Source organism: Kogia breviceps, chromosome 11 (assembly GCF_026419965.1).
Source record: "Kogia breviceps isolate mKogBre1 chromosome 11, mKogBre1 haplotype 1, whole genome shotgun sequence".
Lineage (NCBI taxonomy): Eukaryota > Metazoa > Chordata > Mammalia > Artiodactyla > Physeteridae > Kogia > Kogia breviceps.
Window position 1 is genome coordinate 77,050,928 of NC_081320.1, and position 23,185 is coordinate 77,074,112.

Sequence of the window (23,185 nt, forward strand, 5' to 3'; positions counted from 1 at the left end):
GTATGTTTTTTAATTTATAAGATTTTTTTTTTTTTTTTTTTTTTTTTCGGTACGCGGGCCTCTCACTGTTGTGGCCTCTCCCCTTGCGGAGCACAGGCTCCGGACGCGCAGGCTCAGCGGCCATGGCTCACGGGCCCAGCCGCTCCACGGCATGTGGGATCTTCCCGGATCGGGGCACGAACCCGTGTCCCCTGCATCGGCAGGCGGACTCTCAACCACTGCGCCACCAGGGAAGCCCTATAAGATATTTAAACTTAAAAAGCAATAATGCTCATTGTAGCAAGTCAAACAATACAGAGATACATATAAAGAAAATATATTATTATGGAACCCCTCTTTCTCACTGAGATAGCGCACACCTATGAGAAATGTATCTCATACATACATACATACACATGTAGGGTTCTATTTTTCCATTAAAAAATTAATCTGTAATTTGATTTTCCCCCATAACAGTTTATCATGTTTATATATATTGGCTCCAAGATCAATAATACAGATTTAATTTATTCTTTTTAATAGTTTCATACTCCTTCACAGTGTAGTTATAGTTAATTCACCTTATTGCTGAACACTAAAGATGTTCCCAGTGTTTTGCCTCTATAAACAGTGTTGCACTAAACATTCTAGCACATATATTTTAGTTTCTGGTGCTTTTATTTCCAGAGTATAGATCTCCAAAACTGGGATTATTGGGATTGCAAAGTTATTCATTTTACTATGCATTCTCAGTTATTTTCCCAAGACTAAACTAAAAGCAATGCAAGAGTCATGGCCTTTAAAAGGCTGATAATTGTCAACTTAGAGCATCAAGAGTATTCATTTTCAGAATCCTATCCTACCAGGCATATTAACTAAATCACTTGTATTGAAGATATTTGCCTGCTTTTCATGTAGAATAATAATATTTTTTTTAAAAAAACCAAAGCATCTTAAGCCAAATTGACTAAACTTGGCCAAAGTTAAGAGCTGGAGTCTATTTCTCTCTGGCTAATCCTTATTATCTGCATACACCAAAAATTCCATGAACTCTAAAGGCCATTCCAATTGTAGAATAGACTGTTGATTGATTTTTTTAAATGTATGAGCAAGTGTGACCTGATAGAAAGAACAAAAATGTTAAGGTTGGACTAGAAATTTTTGACTATACTTTCAAAGCATGCAATGAATGGTACTAGTGTGAAAAAGGGTCTCACGCACCCTCACTTGTTTCTATCTTATTTTCTGGACTGTGGCCGTAGTAACTGAAGAGACAGCTCTTCCACATGCCATCTCAGTGAGGCAGGAATGGGGCCCACAATCCAAACATAAGGATAGGAGCACCCAAGTTCTGCAACTACACTCCTTCTGGCATGGGGTGTTTATCACAAACCACCTCTTCTAATTTATATGCTTTCACCATGTCGTTTGCTTTGGGACTTTGGAGTGAGAGTTTGGACTATATTAGTCTGTATTTTAACAGCATATATATTCCACATTACCATTAACTAATATGGCTATACCAGCCAACACACTCTAAGACACAAGCGACTGAGCATAGGGTTCCCTGCCTTAAGGTAAAAATAAAGTTACATTCAACATGAATTAAGGGAAAATTGTTCACATTCCCAAAGCATTCTTTGTTTTAGAAAGCCACTCATTGCAGGATTACAAGAAATATGTGTACCCCTGGTGCATTAAAAATGGCATTCAACCAACCAAAATTCAACTCATATTATTCAAGAACACATTTATTAAGTAAAATAAACATGGGTCCGATTTTGGACCCAACTTACTGGCCTAGATGGTCTGTGTCCTTTCCTTCAGAACAAAAAATTAGGCAAGCAATTCCTAGCAGCCTGTGGTAGACAGGCTATTTCACAACCCCTCCAGGGATGCTTAAAAGTAACCTGCTAAAAATAGCCCCTCAACTCTTATATTAGTGTTCTCAACTGCAGGGCCAAGTGAAACTATAAATTGCCTGAAATATGTCCGCTGCATTCTAATTCCATAGGACTACTGTTAGCTGAAATCCCCAGTAATCTTCCTGACAATTCCAACATTAATAAACTTTTTCTTTTTTAACCATTTTCCAAACTAGTAGGAGAGGCTGAGCCGTGAGTGGTGTGGATGTTGGCACATTGGAGAACTGGGAAAGCAGGATTCTCATACCCTCATCAGCCTCACTAGCTAAGTCACTTAACCCTTTAAGTACAGACGGTCCCCAATTTACCATGGTTCGACCTACAAATTTTTGACCTTATGGTGCTGTGAAAGCTCTACGCATTCAGTAGAAACCGTACTTTGAATTCTGATCTCTTCCCAGGCTAGCAGTATGCACTCCGATACTCTGTAGTGGTGCTGAGCAGCAGGAACAAGCTGCAGCTCCCAGTCAGCCCCACAATCACAAGGGGAAACAACTCATACACTTAACGACCATTCTGAACCCCTACAGTCATTCTGTTTTTCACTTTCAGTACAGTATTCAATCAATTACATGTGCTACTCAACACTTGGTTATAAAATAGGCTTTGTGTTAGATGATTTTGCCTGACTATAGGCTAATGTAAGTGTTCTGAGTACATTTAAGGTAGGTTAGGCTAAGCAATGATGTTCGGTAGGTTCGGTGTATTAAATCCATTTTCCACTTATGATATTCTCAACTTACGATGGACATATTGGGACTTAACCCCCTTGTAAGTAGAGGGAGATCTGTGTAAGATTCCTCAACTGCAAAAGGGAAATGATAATACCCAACTCAAAGGGTGGCTATATGGTTTGGAAATAATGCATTGTGTTGCATTTCAAACTTTTAGCCTATAAAAAATATTCAATAAATGCACAAGGATATATGTAAGACAAGTTCAATGCTACACTTGTAATAACAACAATAAAAAGGAAACAACCTAAAATTAAGGGAGATTGATCAAAATAATCACAGTGTATTATCAATGCTGAATAAATCATGCAGCCATGAAAAGGATACATGGGAAGATGGCTTTGATGTAATAAGTGAAAAAAAGCAAGCTGCAAAAAACAGTAAGCATAGGGCTTCCCTGGTGGCGCAGTGGTTGAGAGTCCGCCTGCCGATGCAGGGGACACGGGTTCATGCCCGGGTCCGGGAAGATCCCACATGCCGTGGGGCGGCTGGGCCCGTGAGCCATGGCCACTTAGCCTGCGCGTCCGGAGCCTGTGCTCTGCAACGGAAGAGGCCACAACGGTGAGAGGCCCGCGTACCGCAAAAACAAAAACAAAAACAAAAAAAAACAGTAAGCATAAACGATTATTGTTTTAAGCCAAAAAACAACCCCACAATGTATCTAGCCCCATTTTTTTACAATCGTTTATTTTATCAAATGCATAGAAAATATTTGCAGTGACAACAAGCAATAAACATGTATCTACTCTGAAGAAAAAAAAAAGAGGATTGCAAGTCTTTCCTCTTTTATACTATTCATTTTGATATTGAGTACATTCACTTATAATAAACTCTCAGTGCATTTATAATTAAAAATTAAAGACAATAAATAAAGAAATGAGAAATAATTAATGTAAAGCACTTAGCAGAATGCCTAGTGGGCTTGGATGAATGGTGATTATCATTGTTACTTCTGTGCAGAATCAACAGAACTCCTTAAGTAAAACAAGTTTACATGCAATCAGGTATGTTCGTGTGTGAACTCAATCAGTATTTTTTTACCTCAACAAAATTGTTTATAAAAAGTGGAGCTAAAATTTGCAGTGGTAAGAACATAAAAGATGGGAGCCTGAGATCAGAATTAAAGGTTTCTAAGATCTTTATGTTATTCAGAAGATTTCTTTATGTTAATTGGAAGATGTTAATATGAAGATATTAACATTAGGCTTTGCTAAATCAAATATGTATTTAAAAATTTTAAGTATAACTAATAAAAGAAAAGAAATAGATTACATAAATCCCAAAACACTAGAGGGGAGAAATTGGAATACAGAAAACTTGAAAAATCCAAAAGAAAGCAGGAGAGGAGAGAAAAAGAATGGTAAATAGAAAATAAAAAACACCTCAATAACCACAGTGTTGATTGTCTGAATTCACCATTAAAATGCAAAGACTATCATTAAATAACAAACAAAAAAGATGGATCCATTTTTAATCCATTCAGTTCCACAGGTGTAGGATATGTGTGTGTGTATGAGTGTAAGAGTATGTGTATATGAGTGTATGAATGTGTGTTTACACGCACAGATAAGAGGATCAGATAATGCTCCCTGACTCAACTTCTTTTAACTGTTTTTCTGAAGCCTTAAAACTAATTGAAGGATACCCAAAGCAATCTACAGATTCAATGCAATCTTTACCAAATTATCAGTGGCATTTTTTACAGAACTAGAACAAAAATCTTAAAATTTGTATGGAGACACAAAAGACCCTGAATAGCCAAAGCAATCTTGTGGGAAAAAAATGAAGGTGGAGGAATCAGACTCCCTGATTTCAGACTATACTACAAAGTGACAGTAATCAAGACAATATGGTACTGGCACAAAAACAGAACTATAGATAAATGGAACAAGATAGAAAGCCCAGAGATAAACCCATACACATATGGTCACCTTATCTTTGATAAAGGAGGCAAGAATATACAATGGAGAAAAGACAGCATCTTCAATAAGAGGTGCTGGGAAAACTGGACAGCTCCATGTAAAAGAATGAAATTAGAACACTCCCTAACACCATACACAAAAATAAACTGTGTGTGATTCCAAAAATCATGTATGTTCACCATTAAAAAAATGAAAAGTATAGAAAAGCACAAAGAAAAATAAGATCAGCTCTAATCATACCATTCTTAAAATTTTTATTTCAGTGTATATTTGTGGTCACCTGCCAATGGTCTCCAGTGATCCTCACATGCCCTGTGTTGTCCTTGTTGACTAAAGGCTGACCCAGGGCTGGCCCTGCATGACTACTGGAATACAAGAGCAGCAGTGGTATGTAACCCCCAAGGCAAGGTCATAAAAAGCATTCCAGCTTTCATCTTAGTCAAGGAGCTCTCACTCGGAAGGAAGTCAGATGCCATGTCATGAAGATATTCAAGCAGTCCACAGAGAAATCCCAGAGGAGAGGAACTGGGGGTCCCAGCCAACAGCCAACACTGACCTGCCAGCCACGGGCATGATGTGCTTCAAAAGTAGGTCTTCAAGTCCCTACTTCAGATCGAGTCTTCAGATGACTGAAACCCCACCTGACACCTGATTGCAACCCACTCTTTAAAGGCACTTAGTTTGGGAATGACTTGTTACACAGAAATAGATAACTAATAAATATCTTTCCTATCTTTTATAAAATTTAAAATGGGCATATAGATTTTCAGTCTGCCTTTTGAATTTATCATAAATATTTCCAATGTCAATAAATATTCTCAAAGATTCCAATGTCATCAAATATTCCTCTGAAACACGATTTGTCCCATGGCTGCACAATGTTCCATCTTACCTACATAGTATATTATATTATGTCTTTTTTTTGAGACTGAAAGAGCACAAAGCTTTATTTAATGGCCAGAGAATGGAGAAGCAGGAATCTAGTTCACAAATCAACTTCTCTTTTAATATATTATGTCTTAAAAGCAGATATTTGGAAAACAATGTCTCAGTCCTAAAGAATGAATCCCCAGTGATGGTAAGTTGGTGGCGGAAAAAAATACATATATGAGTAGAGATTCTGTATACCTTGTTAATATTTTTATTCATTCTTTCACCAAACATAAAATCAGTATATTGGCATGTAATACTTTATAGCGGGTATTCCACAAAAGATAAAAATGATTGACAGAATTTAGGATCTCAAATCATACCTGGGCAGCACCTGACGTGTCTCAACACCTACCTTAGCACCAAGTACAGAGTAACCATAGTATACCTTGTATATATAACTGAGGAAACATATCTGCTCCTCTATCACATTTAAATTTGTGTCTTAATGAATCTCATTACAAATTAAAATGTTGCGATGACTCACAACAAATGATAAAAGTATTACTTACACACTTATTATACATAGTATCTGGTTCCAGAGGGAATTTTGTTTGTTTGTTTGTTTGTTTTGTGTGTGGTACGCGGGCGTCTCACTGCTGTGCCCCCCCCCACCCCCGCGCCACGGAGCACAGGCTCCGGACGCGCAGGCCCAGCGGCCATGGCCCACCGGCCCAGCCGCTCCGCGACACGTGGGATCCTTCCGGACCGGGGCACGAACCCACGCCCCCCGCATCGGCAGGAGGACCCTCAACCACTGCGCCACCAGGGAAGCCCCCAGAGGGAATTTTTTAAAAAATAGCTTTATTGGGACATAATTCACATGCCATACAATTCATTGGTTTGGGTATATTACATTATTATTATTTTTAAATTGTGGTAAGACATATATAACAAAAAATTACTACTTTGACCATTTTTAAGTTTACAATTCAGAAGGATGTTACATTCACAATGTTGTGCAACCATTACCATTATTTCCAAAAGTTTTTTACCACCCAGATTAGAAATTCCATAACCATTAAGGAATAATTCTCCTCTCATCCCTGCTCCCAGCCTTCAATAACATCTAACTTGCTTTCTGTCTCTATGATTTGCCTATTCAAGTTATTTGACATAAGTGGAATTACACAATTTTTCTCCTTTCGTGTCTGGATTATTTCACTTACAAGACACATCCATGTTGTAGAATATATCAGAACTTCATTCCTTTCTATGGCTAAAGAATATTCCATCATATGTATATACCATTGTTTGTTTATCCATTCATCTGTTGATGGATACTTGGGTTGTTTCCAATCTTTGGCTATTGTGAATAATGCTTCTATGAACACTGACCTACTCCAGAGGGAGTTTTTCAAAGCACAAAGCATGGCTCATACCTCAAGGAATTCATAATTAGGTCGATGAGAGAAGGAACTCCTGGAAAATTAACTATATTGGCAAATAATGGCTGAATAAATGAAAGAAATACTACCAAACATCATGTGATTAAATATATTAGACAGTGTGTTATAGTATTTCAGAAGAGGTGATGTCACAGAAGACTAGCGATGGTTTTATCAAAGAGAGCACATCTGTGCTGCATCTGGAAGCATATGCAGGCTTTGAATTGAGAGAAAGGAGCGGGGTGGCATAACTCTATCTGGCCAGATCAGCACAGGAAAGTCTAGAGGGAGAGAAAATGCATGCCACTTTCAGGGGAAGTTAGGAGACACATTGGTTAGGGCCTGAGAGAGGTCAGAGAAAATGAGTTGCCCTATTACACCTGAATGCCAGGTGTGTAAGAGACGGCTTTGGCGGTCCCAGGTCAAGCCCCTCTTTGCTGAAAACTGCCCCCATCTGCAGGATTAGTATAGTGACCCCCCCTACTCCCAAGGCCATAAATGATGAGACAAGGTATTGACACCTGAGGCAAGTATAGGTCAGCTGGATAATTAGATTCTTAAGAGAATTTGGAATTTAGAGCTATCAGTGCTTGAACAAAAAGGACAAACAGGAGCTGATGGACATCCTTTCTCCCTGTCCATGGTGAAGCAGGGAAAGATGGAGAGAGAGAGAGAGAGAGAGAGAAGCAGAACCTCCCAGGAGGAGTGGAGGTAAGGAACCATCAAGTTCTCCAGTCAGGTCTCAGGTCTCTTATCAGCTGGTTTCTGGAGGGAGGCCCCTGCCAGTCTCAGCTTCATTTCTTGTGCTTCTGTGAGATACACTTTTTTTCTTATAACCACTATAGCTACTTTGAATGTATTTCCACTCATTGCAACTTGGCTAAGATCCCAAGCAGTTTGTCTGCTGTGTTCAGCTAAGCTACTCCATGGTATTGCTGCTTCGGCATCCATTTTGTTCGGCTAAGTGGCCCTCCGGGTGCCTTAAACTGACACTTGCCCCTCATACAAGGGCATGCCCTAGAAAACAGCCAGAAGAGTCACAGGTAAGTTAACTGCCTGATATGACTTCCCCAATAACCCTTGTGATCAAAGTCTCCCCTACCTCCAAGAGCCCTGTGTCCCTTAGTTAGGAGCCCCGTGGAGCTTACCAAAACCCTGCTTCTTTTGGTTTGAACTGAGCCTGAGCTCAGGAACCCCAAAGCATTCCACCCACAGACTCTACCCTAATATAAGTGTGTGCCCCAGGCCCTGTCCCTGCCTTGACCTCCTCCCCCTCCAGGACTGCTGAGTACTTCCCCCAGGATAAAGCTCTCCATTTCCATTTCTCTTGTGGTCTTCTGTTTTGCTCACCATCCTACACCTGGGACTCTACTTCACAAATGTTAATTCAACGAAGTCACAACAACCCCCAAGACAGATTACAGGTGGTCAGTTCTTCTGTAACTGTGGGTTCAAAAAAATTTCTTTTCAGAAGATCCCAAAAAGCAAAACTTGAATTTGCCATGCAGTAGCAACTATTTCCATAGCACTTCCATTGTATTAGGTATTACACATAATCTGAGATGGTGATTTAAAGTATAGGATGTGTAGTTTAAACGCAAACACTATGCCGTCTTATGTAAGGGACTTGAGCATCTGAGGATTTTCATACTAGCAAGGGTCTTGGAACCAATCCCTGCGGACAGAGACTACTAAAGGACGAATCTGCTCTCAGACGGGTGGAGAGTTGAATGTGTGGGAAGGGGGGACCCTGAGGGAAGGAAATCAGCTGGAGTGAGTCCTTGAATAAGGGGAAAAGGAGCAAACATAGAAGCAATAGTGACGGTAAGGGAGGAATGGAATCATCACAACTCACCTCTATGTCCCTGAATTCTCTTGCTGATTTGTGAAATCAATCAGTGGCCCCACTCAACCCAGACTTCTTGACCTTGCCTAAAGACCAGTTAGTGCCTAACCTTGCCACCTGCTCCTCATTTACTACTCATAAGGAAAAGCAGCAGCAGTATCGGCAGCATCCAACAGCTAATGGCGCTCACGAAGATATGAAAGACTGACTCGGAAAGCACACTCCACACGCAAAGGTCAGTTGCACACGCCTCCCGCCCCTCATTTTCCCCCTTCTGGAAGCGGCACAGGAAAATTTAGAGAATGATCCAAGTCCTGGTTCCCCTGTGCTCTGCCTCCCCACCCCCGCCCACGCCCCCAGGAGGACGGAGCAAGTTTGTAGAATTCTCTTTCTCAGGTGTTCCTACATTCACGTTCACTGCAACCTTTCTCTTCTCTTCTACCTCTCTGCCAAATGTGATTTAGGAAAATCACTCCCTATTTAGGAACCAAAAAACGCTCCTAATTAAGGCTATATATACCCTGAAGAGCAGCGCTAGAGGTACTCGGTCCTAAGAACGGGAAAAAAAGGAGAATCCAAAGTTTAGAAGTTAAAATTAGATACAAATGAAAAGGCCTTCTCCACCTACGAGTCACGCAGATAATAAGGCCGTCTCCTGAGAAAAGAATTCCATCTATTTCCTCTTTCTTCTCCAGTGAAGTTGCTTTCCTACTGACATTAGCAAACAAAATAAATACAATTTATCTTTTATGCTTGTCCCAGCATCTGATAGAACACCTGGCACTTCCTGGATTCTCTATCAGTGCTTTCGCTTTGGGTAGATGGAGATTGTAAGTTGATTCAATATATTATTTTTCTGTTTGGGTTAATTATTCATGTATTATTAACGTATAAATGTAATGTAGTTATTAACATAGTATTAGTGCATGGTATAATGTATTAATGTAGAAACGATACATTAATAGTTAAATTTCATTGTAAATGCATTGGAATAATTTAATAATTAATACATATTTATCATAAATTATAATGATTTAAGCATAATAATTTAATGTAATACATTGTGAATACATTGTAAATACACTGTAATGGTTTCATTGTAAGCATATGAAATATGATATTTTAGGTGCACATACCAGTCACTCTACAACTTTGATTCTATGGGAAAAATGAAAAGTTTATTCAGAGGGCCAAGAACATTCTTAAAAACAAGCTTTTGGAACACTTCCAATTTGTATATCATGCAATGGATGGTCATTATTTATATTTTAAATGTCTTTAACTTTTATTTTGATTTTAGAATTTTCTGATTGCTTTAAATCTAGCTCCATAACCAAACCTTCATGGAATAAGAAATGAACCCAAAATATGATCATTTCAGTTGGCTGTGACTCCTTGCCAGGACTTCAGAAGCCCTTGTTTCCAGGTCTCTTGCCATTGGCGGGGCCTTAAGAATCTACAGTGTCTTTTAGTTTTATCCACTTCCATCGGTTCTATTTTTGTATCTCCATACTTAGCACACAGAACTATCTTTGTCACTCCAGCTGACTGGCATGAGAGTCCCCAGGGCATAGGAGTTATACAAGATTATTGAAGCATACTTCCTACTCTTCAAATAAGACAATGCAGACTGCAGAAAAGACATCAGAAATGGTCACAATGGTAGAAGAAGCGTGTGTGTGTGTGAACTGTTAAAGATTCTTTCTTTGTACTACGTTTTATGCATTATTAAGAGCACGACATCTATAATGCTTTCTAGAAGTTCATTTTATGCTGTGTAATGTTCCCATGTCTAAATTCACTTGGAAACATCATGATAAAGTTTCTTATATAATATAGTTTCTTATATAATCCATATTTCAAAAATTGAGAATTTTTTAAAACCTCTATTACCCTTATTCTCAACTGAAGAATCCATCGTTACTCGCAGCATTCCAGTTGATCCAACGAACAGTTGGACTGTTCTAAGAGGCCAAAACTTAGAAACTGTCAATCCTTTGCTTGCCTTTCAGTGATTCAGTTTTATTTGATACATGTAAGAGTGGCCTGCTGAGTACATCAGAAAGAAGACTGTGAGTCCTGAACAGACAGCAGAATCTCACAGCCCAAACTTCACATGCCATTCATGTAACTGTGTAGCACTGCAGCTCTGCTGTTGAGATTGGCATTGCCCACTCCAGTAGCCACCAGGCACCTCAAGCCACTGAGCACATGAAATGAGACCGTCTGAACCGAGATATGTAGCAGGCATAAAATACACCCTGGATTTCAAAGACTTGGTACCAAAGAAGAAGGTAAGATATCTCATTAACAATCTTTTATATTGATTACATGTCAAAATGATAATGTTTTGGATATATTGGGTTCAACAAATGAGATTCTTAAAACTAATTTTTACCTGTCTCTTTACTTCCTTAATGTGGCCACTAGAAAATATAAAATGATATTTGTGGCTCACTTTATATTTCTACTGGACAGTGCTTGGTCTAGAGGCCTCCACAATAAATTGCATGACCAGTAATTAATCTTTCAGATTGGAAGTCAGAGCCGCTGCAGAATTTTACTCCAAATAGGGCTAATCAGAGGAGAATATGACCAGGAGTAAAGATTAAAGCAGCCCCTACATGTTTAGTTTTCCCAACCAAAGCATTTTAATAATACCCAACAGGACAGTTAAGTCATGTCTAAGGACACAAGCCACTGGTTGAGATACTGATAAATGTCACTACAGTGCACGTAGTACCTGCCTTACTTAGCTCTTTCCCAGTTGGTAACACATCCTTCATTTTCATCTCAGTCGTTGTTAACTGTATGCATTTCATAGCACGGATACAGGAGAGTGAATCATGAATTCACTTGTTTTGACTTTTTGTTGTTGGTTTCCCCCACCATTGCTGTTAAAATGAAGACGAGAGATCTTTTCACAGAAAATAGAAACGTGAATTTGATTTTTAAAAATTTAATGGAAAATAAAACTTCTAAGATTCTGTGTACGGGCAACAGGGGGCTAGTTATTATTATAGCAGCATTACACCTGGACACGTCATGCACATGGAGAAGTTCACACTGACACTGAATATTAACATAAAAATTCAGTCCCAAATCACTGATGTGGGATGACCAGATTACTGAATTAAAAACACATTGTGGGGGCTTCCCTGGTGGCGCAGTGGTTGAGAGTCTGCCTGCCGATGCAGGGGACACAGTTTCGTGCCCCTGTCCGGGAAGATCCCACGTGCCGCGGAGCGGCTGGGCCCGTGAGCCGTGGCCGCTGAGCCTGCGCGTCCGGAGCCTGTGCTCCGCAACGGGAGAAGCCACAACAGTGAGAGGCCCGTGTATCACAAAAAACAACAACAACAAAAAAACAAAACACATTGGGGGTCACTACTGCCAGCAAAGAGTTGTGTAACTGCTGGTAAAAATAATAGTGATTTCAGGAGTAGATTGAAAACAAAACAATAATATCTTTGTAATGTTCTGAAATTGTTGCACTAATAGAACCAAGGCAGGCTCCGTTGCATTTCCCAGCCTGATTTGCTGACCATCTTGTCTGCCCATAATTGTTTTCTGCCATTCATTTCCTCCAATTGTCAATTATTGCTAAAACAATTATGAAAAAAACAAGTGTCTGTCTTTGTTTCCTGTTGCCCATGAATACAGTGAAGTCATAGACCAGACTAGTGCATCATAATCTTTTCCATTACAATGAATTATGCTGTCACAAACAGGATACAGTGCTTTACTGGGCAAAGAAGCCGAAATGGGGCTGAATTAGCACAAACCTGACTGTCAGCCATGACAGCAAGAAATCAGAGCACTGAGACTTAGTTTTCCACTTTTTCAAAACATACCGTTTTTGTTTTTTGCGGTACGCGGGCCTCTCACTGTTGCGGCCTCTCCCGTTGCGGAGCACAGGCTCCGGACGCGCAGGCTCAGCGGCCATGGCTCACGGGCCCAGCCGCTCCGCGGCACGTGGGATCTTCCCGGACCGGGGCACGAACCCGTGTCCCCTGAATCGGCAGGCGGACTCTCAACCACTGCGCCACCAGGGAAGCCCAACATACCGGTTTTTGTACCTGATTGTAAAAGTACATGGATAGACCTAGAGACTGTCATACAGAGTGATGTAAGTCAGAAGGAGAAAAACAGATACTGTATAATATTGCTTATATGTGGAATCTAGAAAAATGGTACAGATAAACTTATTGGCAAAGCAGGAATAGAGACACAGTTGTAGAGAACAAACTTATGGATACTAAGGTGGGGGGAGTGGGATGAATTGGGAGACTGGGGTTGACATATATACACTACTATGTATAAAATAGATAACTAATGAGAACCTACTGTATAGCACAGGGAACTCTACTTGATGCTCTCTGATGACCTAAATGGAAAGGAAATCTAAAAAAGAGGGGATATATGTATATGTATAACTGATTCACTTTGCTGTACAATAGAAACTAACACAACACTGTAAAGCAACTATACTCCAATAAAAATTTTTAAAATAAAATAAAATAAAAGCATTACATGCTATCCCAGAGACAAAGTAGAAAATAAAAATCACCATTACCTCACTGACCAGAGATTCTTATTGTTAACATTTTGGTGTACAAATTTTTAGTTCTTAACTCTTTTTCATATATACATTCATAATTTTTAAGAAAATGGGATCACACCATGTACATAATTTTTTGTCTTCTCTTTTTCACCTAACATTTACTACAAAGAGTTTCCAATGCCATTAAATATTTTAATGTAATTTAATGGCTATTTGTAATTCCATATTGTGGAATATTATTTGGCAATTTCCTTATTTTGTATATTTGTCCAAAATTTGTCTGTTTCAAATAGATAAACTTTCTTTTACATACATTTTTGCCTCAATCTATGAATATTTCCTTAGGATATAGTCCTAAAAGATAGACTATTTACTTTTTATGTATATATATATATTTTTTAAATTAATTAATTTATTTTTGGCTGTGTTGGGTCTTCGTTGCTGCACGTGGGCTTTCTCTAGTTGGGTGAGAGTGGGCTACTCTTTGTTGTGATGCGCGGGCTTCTCATTGCAGTGGCTTCTTGTTGAGCATGGGCTCTAGGTGCGCAGGCTTCAGTAGTTGCAGCACGTGGGCTCAGTAGTTGTGGCTCACGGGCTCTAGAGCACAGGCTCAGTAGTTGTGGCACATAGGCTTAGTTGCTCCACGGCATGTGGGATCTTCCTGGACCAGGGATCGAACCCATGTCCCCTGCATTGGCAGGTGGATTCTCAATCACTGCACCACCGGGGAAGCCCCAGACTATTTACTTTTTAGTAGAAAAAATATTGTGTATTTTGAAATAAATATTTAGAATAAAATGTCTAGGAAAATTTCTTAACAATCAAGGCACAGATGTGCATTAAAAATTTAATAACCAAGCTTGATATATGTACCTTCCTAACAGGATAAACAAGTGAAATACTTTCAATGATTACAAAGTTTAAGATAAATCTAAAACGGGTCTATCCGAAATGCCCTTTGGGCCAGCCAGCTGTAAAAGTCTAAGTAATTCCACGAAGTCCTTTTCCAGAATCTTTTAGCACAACTAGTCTCCAAACCTTTTAGGAGCCCATAGATGATTCTGCAGTGATTCTGTGACCTCTTAGTTTCCTAAAGAGCTTGCTTCTAGTGGCTGCCTGCACTGTCCCTGACCTGGGCTGAGCATTGTTACCTGGTTCTGCCACTAGAGGGCAGACAAGGACAGGGAGAGGTGTTTAACACCCTTCTTGGTCCTGTTTTCTCTTCGGTATGGTATAATCTTTATTTCATAAGATAACCCAGGAGAAATCTAAAAATGAGGCACTGAAGGGAAAAACAACTTAGGTAATAAATATACAAGTAAGTAAAATCAATAAGAAAATCTCTGTGTATAAACTATTCCCGTTTCCTCAGAGAGATTAACCAAAAGGTGCAGAATTCTGAGGGCTACCGCAGTGAGGAACAAAGACCAGGCATCTGGTTAAAAACTGGGTTACAGCATGAACAATTGTGCCCTTAGATCTTTGCAGATGGAGAAAGTGAATCCACAGCAGATACATTCTCCACGGGAATGAGTGGGTACGTGGCTTTGAGCTCATGCACACCTGGCTTCCTTTTTCTGTCTCTAGCTAGGTAATCAAGGACAAGTCACTTAACCTCTCTGAGCCTTAGTTTTCTCATTTATACAATGTGGCTAGCAATGGAACCTGCCCATAGGTGGTTTTGAGCACTAAATAAGAGAATGTATATTAAAAAGCTTGGCATATAGAAAATTCTCCATCAATGTTGGCCGTTGTTATTATTCCCAGCCCTCACCTTTCTCCTAAGCTGTTTCCCATTTCCAGCTGTCCACTTACTATTTCTACTTGACTATCCCATTATCACCTCAAATTTAATATGTCTGAAAATAAAATCCTTTCTTCCCTCACTAACTCCCTGACCTGCTTCTATCTCTTTGGCTATTTCTTTGAATGGACTCTAAGTAAAACATAATATCCTCTCTAACGCTTCTTCTCCTCCTAAAACCATATCCAATTAGTTTACAAAACATGTGGGATTTGTTCTCTAATGTGTCTCCAATCTGGTTGGTTTCTTTCTCTCTGTTGTCACCAGCACCCAGACCTTGGTGACCTGCTCTTTGCCCCAGCAGGTCCTGCCTTGAATGGGCAGATCTTATCGATGTCATTTCCCTTCTCAAAATCCTCACTGACTCCCCTGTGTCATCAAATTAGATTCTAACTTCCTTAGTCTGGCATTACTGTCCCACTGCAGTCTGACTTCAGCCTCCTCCAGATGCTTTTCTCTTGTTCCGTATGGGCATTGCCCCTGCTCCTATCAAGCTGGTTGACACAGAGTTCCCTGGTAGGGTTGCCAGTAGGAAATAAAAAACACAGGACACTCAGTTAAACGTGAATCAGATAAACAACAAATATATTTTGTATAAGTATGTCTCATGCAATACGCCTCATACACACCAGTGATATGGGACACACTCTTACTAGAAAAAGTATATGTCATTTATCTGAAATTCATATTTCAGTGGGAATCCTGTATTTCATCCAGTAACCCAAGTATCAATACATTCCTATCTCTTCCCACGCACACAGATCCGTTCTTGTCTTGGATGCTCTTATCTCTTGCCATACCCATCAGATCTCCGTCTGCCCTTCAAGGCTCAGCTCAGCCTCATCCCTCCATGAAGCCTGCCTGGATCAGGCCTTCCTTATCTGTACTTATTATCTACATCATTCATTTGGTTCCATATATAGGATGCCTTGTGTTCTGTATAATTCCCACTCTCCAAGTAAATGTTGAGTTTATCAAAGGTAGAGAATATATTATAAGTAGGAGAACTTAACAAATATGCTTTGGTGGTGTGGAGCTGTGCTAACCTGTAATATAGGATGTGAGAGGATGAGAGCACAGGAGAAAGAGAACATCCAGAGGCCACTAATCTGGATGTAAGGTGCTCATAGACCCACGAAAATCAATTTGCAACTCCCCCTCCTTCCCTAACATCAGGCCAGGTGGGTATGGCTGCCTGGCCTTGGCATGCTTCTCCCTACACCCCCACTTCAATACATTCTACAAGTTGTGGATTACATTTGGTGACAAAATTTCTTAAAACTCTGTCTGAAGAGTAATCTGATTTCACTTATATTTCTATGTGAAAGTCGGGGTGGCTATACTATGCAACCTGTAAACACATAGTGATTATAGGAGTTATGCAAGAAATGAAGAAATAAATGACTAATTAATAGAGAAGCTAAAAAATTGGCAATTTTTTTTTCAGAATTAGCTAACTCTAATAATGTACCATATTCTTAGGAGCTTGAGAATACATTAAGAAAGCTATGAAACTATTAAGCCATTCCCAAGAAATCTATTTTAAATAACTGGCATTTCATGGATACATTTATAAGCATCTATGGGTAACCAGAAACCAATGACCAACAACAAGACTTTAAAAGTGAAAAAATACATATTCTTAGAATAAAATACATAACTCATTATTCTATCTATTATTTAAACCTTCAATAGTGTTTAAAACATTTTTATTATCATCATGTAAACATATGAATGTGTCAAGTGAGAATGTTGTTTTGAAATTATAAGAGGAAAGATTCAACATGAACAGAAATCAGGATCACTGTAAGCAAAGTGCCTATTGCTGACCCACGTGGAGTAGCAATTAATTAGGTTACGTCAGACTTTGTGGAAATAATAAAATGCATTCAGCACTGAATTCAGGACTTTGCAGCACTGGAATGTCCTGGAAACAAGGGCTAAGAGTTTGTTTTATTTGTTTCTTCAGACCCATCATATTTGTCCAGATTAATTTTATTCCACTCTATTTTTTACAACCTAATTTTAACTAAGAAATATTGCTCTTTCTACTCAAGAATATTATACTTTGCTATTTCCATGGAATGAATTATAATTTTCTAATCAGAAGAAAGTAACCCTTAAGTTCTTCCATGAAAGAGAACAGCCAATGCAATCCACATTGAGACAGAATTGAGCCTTGGCCTCCTGCACTAGTTGCAATCTGGCTGGCTCAGCTTTTCTGGCTTCCAGCTTTGCTATCTTCTTAAGACAGATTCTAAACATACCAGTCTCAAACTGGGATAAGCCAAAATAACAGCAACACATTTCCTTTGGCTCTTCCTTTTCAATAAACCACCAGAACCTTATTCCTTTGTTTGACATCATGGTAACATTAATCAAGTTTCTCCAGGACACAAATGTGGATATTATCAGCGGTGAATGCAAATATGGTGCATCATCTAAACAAATGTTACTTATTTGACGGAAAGAACGTTAAAAGAAGTTTTAATGTCTCTAGGAGCTTTACAAGTTTTTGTGGGCAGCATCAACTCTTGGATTTAATCCATTCCCTTTTGACCTTTCCACTTCCAAACCCAGGGACATTTTTTCAGGTCACTCAGAAAATATATGTTGAATGAATGTTTTGAAATAATAAATGTAAATAATTATTGTGAACAGTTTCTATCACTGGAGCTGTTAAGTGCTGTTTTTTGTGCTTCTAGAGGGTTTTTCTTGGTCTGAAAATGAATGTTCAGGAGAAGCTCTGTATTAAAAAAATTAATCTTCACATAATTTTATACAAAATTTAATTTTTAGTTAAAATAACTTTTCTAAAATAGACCACTTTTGCATGAGGGCCTCTCTATTAAATGTATTCTAAACCAGTATAGATCCCCCCAACATGGTATATGGATCACTCATCAGCACTTTGAAAAAGGTAGAAAAACAGACAAATATCAAGAAATTATTTTTCAAAAGTGATCTTCAATGAAATTATGTATACTGTTTAATCCCCTGGTGATAAAGAAACCAAAGAAAACTTAGTGGCGATAAAGCTATCTTAAGGAAACAACTACTTTAAAAACATTATTGTTAAAAACCGAAGATGTCACAAGTGAGGCTGATTTCCACATTTGTTTCAGAGATATTAGCAAAGCTTATGAGCTCTTCATGAGTGTCCGCCCTCAAATTATACACACCGTCTGGGGCTAATATCCACAGTGCGTAATATGCATGTAGACACAACAATAGGCGGTCTTAAAAAGGACACTTACCTTAACTCGCAGGTGTGGAATCATTTCAAGCTCATCCCTCTGTTGGATCCTCTCTTTCCTTCTGCTTCACCAACCCCTAACAAGTTTCTCTTCCACGTACCTAAACACCTAGAGATTCCTGTTCTCTCTTCTAAAATGCTGCATTCACCTCCATTGCCCAAATCCAGTTCAAAAATGGGGAGAGTAAAAAATTCGAATTTGCAAGTTGTTTACGCCTAACGACGACAGTGAAGCTGCTAAGCTTTGAGCTCACTGAATTAAAGGTTGTTTGGCTAAATGGCAGGCACACTTCCTCCTATTCTTTCTGAACTTAGTTTTCCTGCCTCCAGCGGAGCTTTTTCCTTTCCTGGGCTATAAATAGGCTGGTCGTAAGAGGCCGGAGGAAAGAAGAAGGCAGGAAATACATTTGATTTCAAAAAGCAGTCTTAGGGTGTGTGTGTGTGTGTGTGTGTGTGTGTGTGTGTGTGTGTGTGTGTGTGTGTGTGTGTGTGTGTGTGTGTGTGTGTAGCTTTGGTGTGTGTGTGTGTGTGTGTGTGTGTGTGTAGCTTTGGTGTGTGCACCATAGTCAATAACCTCAGTTTGGCTATAAGCTGTCATTTCTCATAAGATGTATTATTTTCTATAAACCATAAAAAATCTAAGCCTTCATTTTTCAGAGGATTGCCAAATACATCAAATTTTCAGGGGGAACTGAGGAAAGGGGCAGACAAGGGGGGTTACTGTAGTTTCTTTTCATTCAAAAGGAGGTGAAGCAGTACTTTTTGAAGCAAGATTCAACAAAAGGAAAATATCAGGTGAACAAGAAAAGCAGATACTTTTGCTTGGATGAAAGTATGACGTCGAATTTATAAGCCAGTCAGCTATTTGCACTAAATTAATAGATTGTCCACAGTCTTGCTACTCAAAGTTGTTTAACTTCTCTCATAATTATATGCAACACAAAGTAAAATAAAAATTAGACGTCATTTTTCACATGTCAGAATGGCAGATCCAAATTTTGGATATTGTCTGCTACCATTGAAGTGTGGAGAAATAAGCATCCGTATAATGGCAGATGGGAGTGTAAACTGGCATAGACTATTTGATAGAGGGCAATTCTCAACTTCTTTCAAAATGTTAAGTGCACATACTCTAACAAGATACTTAAAGATGCTTGATTCTGCAAAGCGGGAGTGGAGATCTAGAAAGGGGAACAGTTTAGTTTCTGATATACATGTTTTGTGCTCTTTTAACTTTTATACTGTGTATGCCATGCTTTAAAAACTTACTAAAAGGTAGAATTTTTTAAACTATTATTACTTAAGTAATAAATAATAACATAGGATTCATAGGATTCTATTATCTATTTATTATCCGTCATCTATCTGTCAATCATTATACACTTACCGACTCAACAAGCTTTTCTTTTCGTTGGTTTACATTGGGTAACACTTTAAGAAGCAACACTGGAATACCCAGGAATCTCTGGGCGGGGGAAGGGCTGAGTACTGAGAGCACTGTGCACAGGTCAGTAGCACTTTGGTCAGTCTCCAGGGAAGGGCCCAGCAATCTGTATCTTAACTCCAGATGGCTCTCATGCTCACTAAAGTATGAGAAGCACCAGCCTATAGAAGTATTTTGTTTGTTTGTTCATTAGTATCCCACCCTCTAAAAAGAATTTGAGAGTACAGCTGGGTGACAAGGGTTAATAATACCATACTGCATATTTGAAAGTTACTAAGAGAGGAAATCTTAAAAGTCCTCATCACAAGAAAGAAAATTTTTTGGAACTACATATGGTGGGGATGTTAACTAGACTTAGAGTGGTGATCATTTCACAATATACACAAATATCAAACCATTAGGTAGTACACCTGAAACTACTATAATGTTATATGTCAATTATACCTCAATTAAAATAAGTAAAAAAAGAATGAAAATAAAAGGGCTTGAGACAAGTGATTTTATTTTATGGAAAAATAAGGATAACTTTAAACACTTAATGCCAGTGACTCCTATTTAGAAGGCTAGAAGAGTTCTTACACATAAAGGTTAAAAAGACATGCTAGGGCTTCCCTGGTGGCGCAGTGGTTGAGAGTCCGCCTGCCGGTGCAGGGGACACGGGTTCGTGCCCCGGTCCGGGAAGATCCCACGTGCCGCGGAGCGGCTGGGCCCGTGAGCCATGGCCGCTGGGCCTGTGCGTCCGGAGCCTGTGCTCTGCAACGGGAGAGGCCACAGCAGTGAGAGGCCCGCGTATCGGAAAAAAAAAAAAAAAAGACATGCTATTTTCCCAGTTACTTTGGAGGAGGCTATCTAAATCAAGGCAAAAGCAGCGGAAAGAGCAAGCTGATGGTATTTAAGGGAGAGACAAAAGCACTCTCTCATTTGGGGTTAATCGTAATTAAAATGGATGAATTCAAAGCAGAATTTACTAATGTGGATGTTTGAAAATCGTTGTTACCTGAAATAAAACAAAACAAAGAAAATATGAAGAAATTAAAAGAAAAGTCTCTAAATGCAGACAAAATATTCCACTCCCTATTTTTGTTTAGTAATTTGATGACGGTTTTCTGAGCCAGCCGTTTTTTGTCCATTCGTAGCCTTAATGCAAAGCCCTATCTTTGAGAAACAATAGGTTGAACAATGAGCACAGCCCCAGCTGGTGAGGGAAAAGCAACAGTATCTGCATCCCAGGCACAGATGGGGAGGAAAAGATTTCTTTTAAAAAAGAGAGAGAGAGAGAAAGGAATGAATGACCTCGTTGTAATAGCAGAAAGGAAGGAGGAAGTCCACGGTGGTCAGGATATAACAGCTGCAGTGTACTGAAGTGGCTAAAAGGTACATGAGTTGACTTTGGCAGAAAAGTGACTGGCAACTGGGTAATAAGTTTCTGGGAGCAAACCATCCTCCCATGTGAGAAGAATGAACTCTTCTAAGAAACTCCGAGTACCATTACCAGGCTTTCATTGTTCTCTGGAAACTTTCCGTCTCTTTTTGTGGGGAGATATTTTACTTCTCAAAAAGAACAACTTCATAGAGCTCCCCATATAGCCCATCTCTAGGAATGAAGCATTAAAACATTTATGGAAACAGAAAGGTCCTGTACTCTTAATCTAAAATTAATGATAGACTCTCTTAAAAGGCATTAGGGGAAAAAGCCAAAGGCCTCTCAAGGAAAGGTAATGTGCAAATTTCTTCAACTGCTTTGGTTTTGCAAGTGGGGGAAAATACTTTTTTTTTTTTATTGCAGTCATCTACAAAGAATTTCAATGTATACAATATAAAGGAAACCCAAGCAAAAGTCCTCAAGGAAAATGTGAAAGAAGTCTGCATATTATTTCTCAAATGACCTGAATGCACTGCATGTATCTGAGCCTGTATGCCTTGCAGGTATTTTTTTAAAAAGCCTATCTTCATTCGCAAAGTGCAGAAGTTCTAGGTATTACCAAATTGTGGGGAACTGTGTTCCTTTGACTCGAATTGTTGTATCATACTAATAAAAATAAATCAGAGCTGCTGGAATGACTAATCAAAAGGACATAAGTAAAGGATGGGTCTCTAAATTTTAGCAGGAACATTGAAAAGCTGGTTGAAAGTCAGGAAGGAGTTCTACGTTATAAAAATACAATATAAAAGTTAACAACTCTTTGAAGGAATTAGAAGACTTAGTGGGATAAAGGTGAACCTTTTCCATTAATTTCCATAAGTTGTGTTCATCAGTAGTTTATTTTTTACTTAACCTAATAATGTTAAAGTTACCTCGCAAAATTACAGTAATCCTGGCACAAATGAAACAGTTCACAGTATCTCCCAGCAGAAGCCCAGCCTTGGTTAAAATTCAGTGGAGAAATCTGAATGAGACTGCCCTCACTGGATTTGGCTTTGGACTGGATTGGTATTCTGTCAATTTGCCATGCACCTAAAATAAAACAGCACTAGTTTCCATGTAATGATGATTTTAAAGAAATGATCTTGAAACTCTCCAGTTATGAATGTCTAGAGCTTATCAGTTTTGTCAAGACTAAAATCTGATGTCATAATAACTAAAGGAAATTCTAATTGGTGTTGTAGTAAAAGTTTTTCTATTAATTTTAAAACATGCACACTTTCATTTTATTGTTTCTGTCAGTTGTATGTTCTTTTGGGGAAAAACCTTTGGACTCAACCATAAGGTAGTTTGTGAAGCTAATCACTGATGGAGGCAAGAAGAAGCAAAACCATCACTGGGAGGAAAATATGCAGAAAAGAAAACAGATCATTGTAGGGACAGTGCATGGCACACTTCTGAAGACAGAGGGAGATTGCCATGGGCTCCAAGAGCATTGGTGCCGAAATATAACATTTTTGTGTAACATTTGGAAAGAAGAAGGAAGGAAGTAGGGGAGAGAACATGGCAGTGAAATTGATTTACCTATCTAAGGTAAAATTTATTGTTTTGGCAGACACTGTAGTCTAATGAAGGCCAAGTGGTAGGTTGGTTGCTGATTTAATAGTTCATACAGGTTCCTTGCTTACACAATAGATTAGTTTGAATTCATAATAGAGTCAATATACTCCATAATCCCCTGAAACATATGACTGTACAATTAATGAAAAAAGTATAAACTGAGTTTATATTGATGTTGTCAAGGTGAACATAATCACAAGCTCTAGAATCCTAACATAAATTATGGGGTGCAAATTCACACCAATTAGATGCAGCAAGTTAAAATAACTGAGTCTGGATTAAAGACCTAAATGTAAGGCCAGACACTATAAAACTCTTAGAGGAAAACATAGGCAGAACACTCTATGACATAAATCACAGCAAGACCCTTTTTGACCCACCTCCTAGAGAAATGGAAATAAAAACAAAAATAA

General features: G+C 38.9%; 1 protein-coding gene across 5 annotated transcripts in view; it reads right to left on the bottom strand.

Moving 5' to 3' along the window:
* RASGRP3 (RAS guanyl releasing protein 3) overlaps positions 1-18,658 on the bottom strand; it is a 106,267-nt gene extending 87,609 nt beyond the window's left edge. For 2 of the 5 annotated variants that reach the window (XM_067007824.1, XM_067007821.1), the window contains exon 1: positions 18,347-18,575. The gene's annotated coding sequence lies outside the window, so the exon portion shown is untranslated. Of the gene's footprint in view, positions 1-18,346 lie in introns of all 5 variants that reach the window. The other 3 variants (XM_067007820.1, XM_067007822.1, XM_067007823.1) reach the window with 3 other exon arrangements.
* Positions 18,659-23,185: the final 4,527 nt, after the last annotated feature.